Source organism: Atta cephalotes, assembly GCF_000143395.1.
Source record: "Atta cephalotes unplaced genomic scaffold scaffold00028, whole genome shotgun sequence".
Taxonomy (NCBI): domain Eukaryota; kingdom Metazoa; phylum Arthropoda; class Insecta; order Hymenoptera; family Formicidae; genus Atta; species Atta cephalotes.
In genome coordinates, this window is record NW_012130092.1 from 1413144 (window position 1) to 1423062 (window position 9919).

Below are 9919 nucleotides of genomic sequence, written 5' to 3' on the forward strand. Positions count from 1 at the left end.
ATATATAGAGAGAGTGTATTATATTGCAACTTGATAAAATGAAGGTTTACGAAGATTTCTTTATCTCTATCAAATCAGTAAGAAGACATTTTTGTCGTTTTGAAATTAAATGTTAGTAAAGCAGCTTTTTTCTCACAAATACGTATGTATTTCAAAATGCATTTTAAACAATCTATATTTAATTCACATCAGATTTTGAGAATAAAACTCTGTTCATAATTGTACATGCCGTGCATTTTAATTTACATCTCAATATGTCATATTTTTGTATTCTGATTTTTTTTAAATATGCCGTATAAATGTATAAATATGTATGAAATGTAAATAGAATTCTATTCTGATTTCTGATATTATAATTATCGTTTAAAGTGTGTTATACGCATATATTCAGAATATTATATTAGGTCCATTCTAAACAAAATAGAACAAAAGCGCTTATTTAGAAAACCTAATTAAGAGTTAGTAATAAAAATTCAAATCTAGAACAACGCTGAAATTGTATCAATCGAAAAAATTGCAATTGATGATCGGCTCTGAGAGAGCCGATTATAAATGTTCTCTGGCAAATTGAAGAATTTCATGTAAATGTTTTAGCAATATCTTATAATACGTTTTTTAGAGTCTTACGATTCTAAAAGATGGACAATGAGCAACGTGACGTAACTCAAATTAACTTCATTAATCGGAAATTAATTTGATTTTTATTGCGTGTATACGTCCCATGGGAATCCAGAGGGTGTGCTAAGTGGTGCTCGTATACCAGGAAAGCATATCGAACTTGGAGTTTAATCATCCTGAAACGTATGTTTTGATCGTTACGTGTATTGAATCTTCACCGGTATCTTACAAGTAGTATACGTATAATCGATTAAATGCATATCTTTTCCTTTTTTTCCTTTCTTTCTTCATTTTTATTTTCTTGTATTATTGAGTCTATCTTTCAGTGCAAAACATAAGAGAAGACGCTCGCGATAGGTGATCAATTTCGTGAGCGAATGGATCGAACATAATTCGAGCGAGATCATGTACTCACGTCTTCGTGTATTTTATCATTAATGCATCGTAACCGGGTCAACGTATTGTTTAATTTAATAATTTAACGTAAACATCAAGTAATATTAAATATATTACTAGGGAAGTAGGAGCGTACAGTAGGAAAGTTTTACTCCGATGTAACCTTACAATTTTCAGCTCAGGTAATTTTCCCTGTAATTTTCCCGTGTACTGTAAAGGTCACGTCGCTCATCCCTCTTACCCTATTAGGTATTCACAAATCTTTCCTTATCCCTTATTTCTTCTAGTTGAAGATGCCATCAAAGAAAAGAAGTTCGTTATGTTATACACAATGGACATAGCACGTGGAGTTTATATCATCAATAAAATAATTTTAAATCGGAAAATACTTTTTTCCACAATAAACTCTTAATTATAAGGAAAGAAAATTGAGAATTGTTGTCTTAAGATAAAATATTGTATTGCATTATTCCTCATTAGATAAAGGAAAGTAAAGAACTTTAATTAAAATAAATTTAACATGATGTTCATAAACATCATCAAATTAATATAAAATGTGTTTAAAGCTTATAACTCTTTCAAATAATAAAATACTTCAGTTTTACAAGTTGTGTATTGTATAATTGTGTCGATTACTTGCGATAAATATAAAAATAAGAGCGTTTAAATTTATTTGTATTACTTTGCAATCTTTTTCATGCTATGTTAAAATAATAAATAATATAATAATTTTAAAACAACAAATATTTTCTAAATGTTTAACATAATAGTTATGAGAATAATGAGTAATAATTAAAAAAAATAAAAGTAGCAGAAAATAATAAATATTTCTTCTTAGATATTACATTCTCTATATGTCAAGACAACGTTTTGTAAATAGATGACGATATTTAACAATAAATGTGTTATATAATTTTTTGTATTAATATTATTCTAGCGATAAAAATGCGAACGTTTCATTTTTACAAGCATGTTTTAACATGTTTTATTTTCTAATTTTAATAATAAAAGTATTTAAACATACAACAAGTAAAACAAATATAATATTACTTGTATAATGTTACATGTAAATAATTATTCCTTATCAAGCACGGCGATTATCTTTTATTGTTTTAAATCCAATTTTACGAAATTACTTTTTTATTTCCTTTTTATGAGTCTTTATTAAATAATGATAATTGATATCGAGGACACCGCTTTCCGAGGATATCAGGCTACTATGAATTTCTGATTATTCTCGAATGTAGGGCAAGATAATTTCAAGAAACAATAATCAAGAAATGCTGGTAAAAAAAAACAAATTTTTAAAAATTATTATTCTTTACATATATGTAAAGTTAATTTTTTCTAAAAGCTAAAAGAAATAACCAAATAATATATTTTATAATATAAGATTTTTATTTTATTAGCCTTGGATTATAATACGATTATGTAAGTTTAATTTAGTGATAAAAATACAAACGTTTTATAATAAACATTTTATAATAAATTTCACTTTTAATATATTCTACTTTCAGACTTCATTCAATGAAAGTATTTATAAGAATACAAAGTAATAATATTACTTGTTATATGTTAATAATTATTCAATATCAAGCATAGTGATTATCCTTTGCTATTTTAAGAGTGCTCTTTTTCGCCTTTAGTTCAAATCTACAATAGGTTTTTAAACTTTATAGCCATAAGAAATAGTCTCGAATCATAATCGATTATTCTCCTCGACTGTAATTGGTCAATTTCTTACGGCTTAAACCTATTGTAGAGCCGGATTTACTCTTGGTTGATATCCAAGAAAACATAGTGCTTTTCGAAGATATCAGGCTATCATGAATTTCTGGTTATTCTTAGACGTATCTAAAATAACTTTAAGGAACGACATCAAATGAGCAATGAAGAATTGAGAGACAATAAAAACAAGTTTCTTTTTAATTATAATTTTATTATAATCTTTATATGTATCGAGATAACTTATTGTAAAAAAGTAATAAATTAATATATTTTATAATACGAGATTTTCGTACGTTTAACAGTCTTGAATTATAACAATTAGCCTATGAATTTATTTTAGCAATAAAAATATAAATGTGTTTTATTTCTTCGAAGTCTGATAATCGATTGCTCCTTGAATCTGATTGATGTTGAGGTTGTCCTTTCCCGATGATATCAGGCTATCATGAACCTTTGGCCATTCTAACACACAGAGTAAGGAATGACACTTTTATAAGTATATATACATGATATATCCTGTCTGTATATAGGCTTCATAAAAATCTTCGTATCATAAAAATAATTTATATATAGGGATACATAAATAATAATGTATTGTAATGTATATTTTAAAGCTGTTATTTTTGATAACTTTAAAGATTCGAAGTTTTAAAAGAATTTGAATTTTCGAAGTTATACTGTTAAATTATAATGTCATGTTATATTCAACTTGAGTTATTTTTAATTATTTTCGTAGATTGTCACTGCTCAAACTTAATATGTCGTTAATTTAAACAATAAAGTTAAATAATTTAATTCAAGAAAATATAAAAACTCAAATTTATCATATTATTTGCTAAGTGCATGTTAATATGAACATTATTATTTATTTTGTACAGTAGCGAAAATAAAAAAATGAAGCATAAATCGAATGTAAGGGGAGAATAACAGAAGTATAAACGAAGTTTCTATTACTCTCCATTTACATTCGATTCTTATTTTTGTCAGGAAATTAATCACAAAAATGGATTAATTTACATTTTAATAGATACACATAGAAGTAAAAATAACAAATATAACAAAATATTATTTTTTAATTCAAGGGAATAAGTTACTATTACTTCTTTGATATCTAATAAAGTTTCGAATATTCGAAGTTTAAGATGCTTTAAAAACTTTGAATATTGATTATTTCTCGATATATGGAGATCGATAGTGGACATCAAGGTTGAGGTTTTTCTCAAAGATATCAGGCTATCATAAATCTCTTGCTATTCTAACGCATGGGACAAGAAACGATTCAGCGAATGGCGAAGACTCGATGTGAAGAAGGCGCATAGCAAAACGAATTTTTTCGGGAGATATCATGGAGGGGTGAACTTGACGGCCAAAGCGATTTTGTCTTCTTAGATGATACCATGTTGCCGCTGTCGATCTACCATTTGTTCACCACTCACTTTTGTGCTTCAAGCTGATCCGGCTGGTAGCGTGACGAAGAGTTAAAACGGTTCCATTATTGGCGCGACTCCTGTAGCGCAATAGCCGTCCTTTGTGACATTTAATTTCATATCGATTCGTTAAACTAATGTTTAATGTTGGATATCAGTAAAATTATTAGTTCTACTTAATAGAAGTACAACTGAACAAGTAAATAATAATTATTATTTAATAATGGATTTAATAATCTTAGATATATATACATAATAAGATATATGTATATTCTGCTTGATTAAGTTCCTGAGATCAATTTTATTGATTATCAATGTGTTTATAAGTTATTTAATTTAGAACACTGTATGGTAATAATAACGGATGTCTGTGAGAATGTGAATCGAATCTTTAAATGAAAATTATCATTGATGGTAATATCCCTTTGTGTGCGATTTTTTTCAAATGATTTTGGCTTTCTGCCATAAACACCTCATTGCGAATAGCGCGCGCAATATTGAATGACAGGAGGTGGAGAAATGATCAAGATGCTAGTGGACTGGATTGTTTCTTGAGATGATCTTTAGCATGTACTGAATAGGCTAGCATAATCCAAAGAAACCTTGTCGTGATTTCATCTCATGCTTATGGACCAATTTGCTGCTCGCAGTTCACAGACTTCTCGTTCTTTCTTACTTCGCTACTTCCCTAGTAAGTAAAACGCGCTTGTTCCTCGCGCTGCCCGTTCACTTGATGCGAGACACTATCTCGTGTTTCTTGATGTTAGCAATATTAGCAGTATTAGCAGTATAGCAGTTTGACAGCAGAAATTCGAATATTGTGATATATGTATATCTGTATTAAGTTCCTGTTCTGCTGAGAGGGCTTACAAATATTAGGTGTAATAAAAAAGAATCCATTATTTTTGCATGAAATTGAATGGAAAAATAATGATTTCTTTTTACTATGCCCAATATAACGTGACAATAAATTGGTAATTAAAACCAAATATACCATTTAAAAGCAGTTTGATGGCAGAAATTAATAAAATATTACGTCATGTTTTTCATAATCATCAATAAAAATACATAGATGAGCTGACAGATGATGGAAAATCCATATGTATTATATGTACGTATAGTTTCTACACTTATTTATTAGAAGAAAGGAAAAGAACAAAAGCTTAATTTTAGAGATACATTAATTACGCTAAGCTAAATGCATGATACAAATATAAAAAAGAATTATTCTTGTATAAGCATAAGTTTTACATTAATAATGTTAATGTAGTTCGGTATAAATGCAATATTTTATTCAAGTAATGTTTTTAAATATATTTATAAATAAATATCTTCTAATTTTTGTACATATACAGTTAACTTGTCATTTCTAATAAATTTTTGGCCAATAAAATAATTTACTCTCATTGAATATAGTAAATTATTATTCTTTCGTTTTTTTCTTTATTAAAGAAGGTCATTCTAGAAGAAATTATCTATTTATCTACTGTAAAAGTATAAGAAGTTAACACAGGCGACGAATCTGTGAACTAGTTACGCGATGTCTCGAGATGATCTTCAGTATCTATCGATCAGGATTACATAGGCTGCAAGAAGTTGGACAATTTACGATATTTGCATCTCTAACAGTTGTGTCAGTTTAGACCTTCATTCAATTATCTTCCTCATTCCTTTATAAAACAATTATTATTAACCATCTTTATTTTATCTCTCCTAAATCTTCTAGTAATCTTGAGTGTCTCAATGTAATTCATTACTTCTCATACGTTTCTGTTCTTTCATGATTGTACATCGTGTTATTGATTCATCAAATATTTATGAGGATCGCCATCGAGGTGCAACATGGGTAAATCAGATTAGAGACGCATACTGTCAAGAAAGTATGAATGTTGAAAATGTCGGAAAGTCGAAAAGCTGGTTAAACGTTCCCTTTGCTTAACTATCAGGGCTTTATCTTCGAAGACTGCATGAATACGGCTTCGATTTGGGATGGCTCGAGGCTTTTTGCAACAGGGTAGTAGAAGCAGGGTTAGCGTTCGTTCAAGGGTGATTCTATTCTATTAACTTCTTCACATAGCATCGTTACAGCAATTAAATGTGTAAGTGTAAATGTATGAGAAACGTAAAAGTTAGAATGTGAAAATGTTGAGTTACCTTAACACAAACCGGAATAAACGGAATATTTCTAATAAGGTTTTACGTATGAAAAAAATGTCAAAATTCTCGTTATATGCTAATGATTGTAGTAATTCTCGTTATATGCTAGTAATGACGATAAATGATTATCTTGAAGCTAATAATAATAAACTTCAACGTATGTTAAAATTCTTATTTCAAGGAAATCAGGGAGTTCAGGAATATATCTTTTGAAATGTGATTGAGAAATAAATGCTGATAAAATAACTTCTTAGAAATACAAATGAATAGATATAACTAATAGATAAAATAGAAATAAATAAAGCTTAAGCAGATATATTTCACAAGTATAAAAAAATACGATCAAACACATTTTTTCTTATCTACATTTTTTTTATCTTTTAAGATATAAAAGTGCATTAGTCGGTTTATTATGAAACAAGTGTTTTAATTAGAAGAGAGATATAGATCATATAATGTCATAATGTCATATCGATGCTATATGTACATCGTGTTGTAGCTTTTGTTGATACAAACGAAGTAAATATAATGGGAATGGAGAGGGAAGAAAAATATTCCATTTGTAATGCGCATACGCGTATCTGTTCACGCCACCCCCATCGTGCTTCCCACGCAGCTGCATCCATCGCACGTGTTTGATGCACACGGATATATGTACATACATACATGAACGCGGCGACAAGGGCGACTAGAACGGGTAGCGCGCTGGCGCCGTCAAGCGTCATCGGCGGAGATCGATAACCCGAGGGAATTGGTGTGCGTGTGCACACCGGCCGATGCGATGGCGGGGATGGAAGGGCGGACGGGAAAAGAATGGCGGAAAAAGGAAGACGGAGATGGGCGGTAAAAAGACATCATAAATCGCTCCTGGCCGTCCCCGCGTCCGACCATCCTCGTTCTCCTCCTCCACCACCGCCTGGTCCACCAACCGAGTCGTTACTCTCTTCCACCCTACAGAATTCGAACGGTTTCCCGCCACCGACCACCTCGCGCGCTATACGGCCCTGGCCATAGTGAGATGGTCGCCTGCTTAAGTGGCTCGCTACGAGTTGCCGTCAAGGCCGCAGACCTCGTCTCCAGGCGTTCGCCGGCCAAAAGTCGTGCTGCGAAAAAGATGCGTCGCAGGTCCCAGGTTTTTAGCGGCTCCTTCCGACGGACGAAGCGTCGCCGGTGCCCGCCACCCTGCCAGGATAACATCCCGCGACGGAGGTGCATCCCTATATTGGAATACCGCGAATGCGCACTCGGGGTGAAGGGGTTTAGTACCCGGGGTGCGCATGCAACCAACCGAAGGTTGTCACCGCGACGCAATGGCGCTGATCCATTGCGTTGCAATGGATGCGCGCGGAATTAGAGGAAGCTGATTGGCCGCTTCCGTCAGCGCGTGCGGCCTTGATAGATAACATGACGACGCGTGTTGACGGCACGTATATAATATCATCTGTAATGAAGGTCTCGAGCTTGGTCTCGAGCATGGTCTGCGGTTGACATCAAACGTAGAAAGATAAAAATAATTAATTGATTTGGATTATTCTTTTGCATTAATTGATAAAAAATCATTGTGTTAGTTATTAAAAGAATTAATTTCTTTGAAATTAATCAATTTTCCATATGAATAAATATGCAAGAAATAGAAATGTTAATATGTATTCTTCTACTTATTTAGATTTTGACATTTTTTTATATTTACATTTATTTTATATTATATACTTAATTTTATGATATTTTATATGTACATTATAATTTTATTTTGAAAATATCTGATATATATTTGTATGTAAATCTAAATTGACGAAAAGATCAAGATGACTAGGTAATGCAATCAAAGAGAAAAGATTTTAAAACAAATATATATATAAGTTGTAAAAAATTATACTGAAATATTCAAGATATTTTTCTCGTAATATTTCATTAACATGCGCATTATCATTATTATGAAAGATAAGAAAGTAGGCATATATGGTGGGTGCATTTTGTTATGCATGATCTATATTTTATCTTCGTAGTTGACAAACTAAACAGGATAAAATGATACATCATGTGTATTATCTGTAAAATGAAACGGTATGTTATATAAAGTTGTTATATAAGCGTAAATTACAGCAATGGCATTGTATAAAATGCTTGTGATATCTTTGGTTTGTTTTCTGTTTCTGCATTAGACTGTACTTGAACTACATATCTCGCTTTCAACAAATATTAAAGATATACCAATCTCACTTTAAGTTTCAAAACTATACACTAGTAGTTCAGTCACAGAAAATAGACCTATAATTGCAATTGTAAGAAAACAGAAAATTGTTGAGATTGTCATGAATAAGTGGATGCTCGACTGAATTTGTATTTTTTTTATCAATACAATTAAAGTGAGAAATTACCGTGACGCCGAGGTATTCGGCGAATAAAACAACATGATGGCGTCTCTGTTAGAGACGAATCAACGTCTCGAGAGGGAATAAAGAGTGAATGGGAATATCGAATCGGAATAGGAATTCCCGATTGGCGTGCGGAGCGGGATGGCATACAGAGTTAGAGGTGACATTTTCCGTTCTGTGACCGCGGAGCGGAGTCACCGCTTGCCGCGGTGATAGTGACAGAACCGAGATCGATAAATTGAATGCGAACCAAGTCGTGCCGTGGCGCGGTCCGATGGGAACTCGACCGGAAACGGAATAGGCCGCTATCAGGCGATGGTAGGTTTTAGGCATCGATTTCCGATGTGCCCCTTACATGAGACGCGCGAGGACAAACACAGCGCATAAGTTAGGAACACGTAAGAGAGTCGGATGCGCTCGAATTTCTTTTTCGCCGCGACCAACAATCGGCGGAAATGCTTTGTATTTATTGGAAAACAAGGGCGGTTCGGTAGCAGGGTAACACGAGGGTATAGGGAGTGATTTTCAGGCACCGCCCCCGTAGGGGGGTAGCACATTTGACGCAGTCAGTTGGTAACCGAAACGCTATGGCGCAGTCATCGACATCAACGGATTGTCTCGTTAGCCCCGACGATCTCGGGCCGGTCCGACATCGCGACAGATGTTTGTACTCCTGTAATCAGAAGGGCTTCCAGTTGGAACTACACGACAAAACCGTCGTTTACATCGCTCATTACATTTCTAATTATAATAATTGAATTGAACGTAATGAGTTATCAAGAGATTATAATTTGTTATTTTATCGTCATTAATTTAAATGTCTAAGAACGTTTCAATCATAAATTTCTGCTTTTATCTAGTCTAATTTTCTTTAGTCGTCTCTTTCTTTCAAAATGTGAATTTGTTTAGGCATAAGAAATATAAAGGTATAATATAAGTATAATCATTTATTCCGTTTATATTATTATGGCATATAGATTTTCAATATTTATCTTTCTAAGATTTAAGATATTTTTTATTAATTATATTAATAGAATTTAAATGTAAATGATAATGTATTTATAATCTGACAATGAAAATAAACTTGCTGCGAATAAATTCATAAGCAATCCTATATTAAAACTTGCATATAAGCAGAGTCGCGACTAGAATGTAGTGAAAGAGAAACTTGCCTCTCAAGGCGTAAAAAAAATTTGAAAGGATACAAAAATAATAATA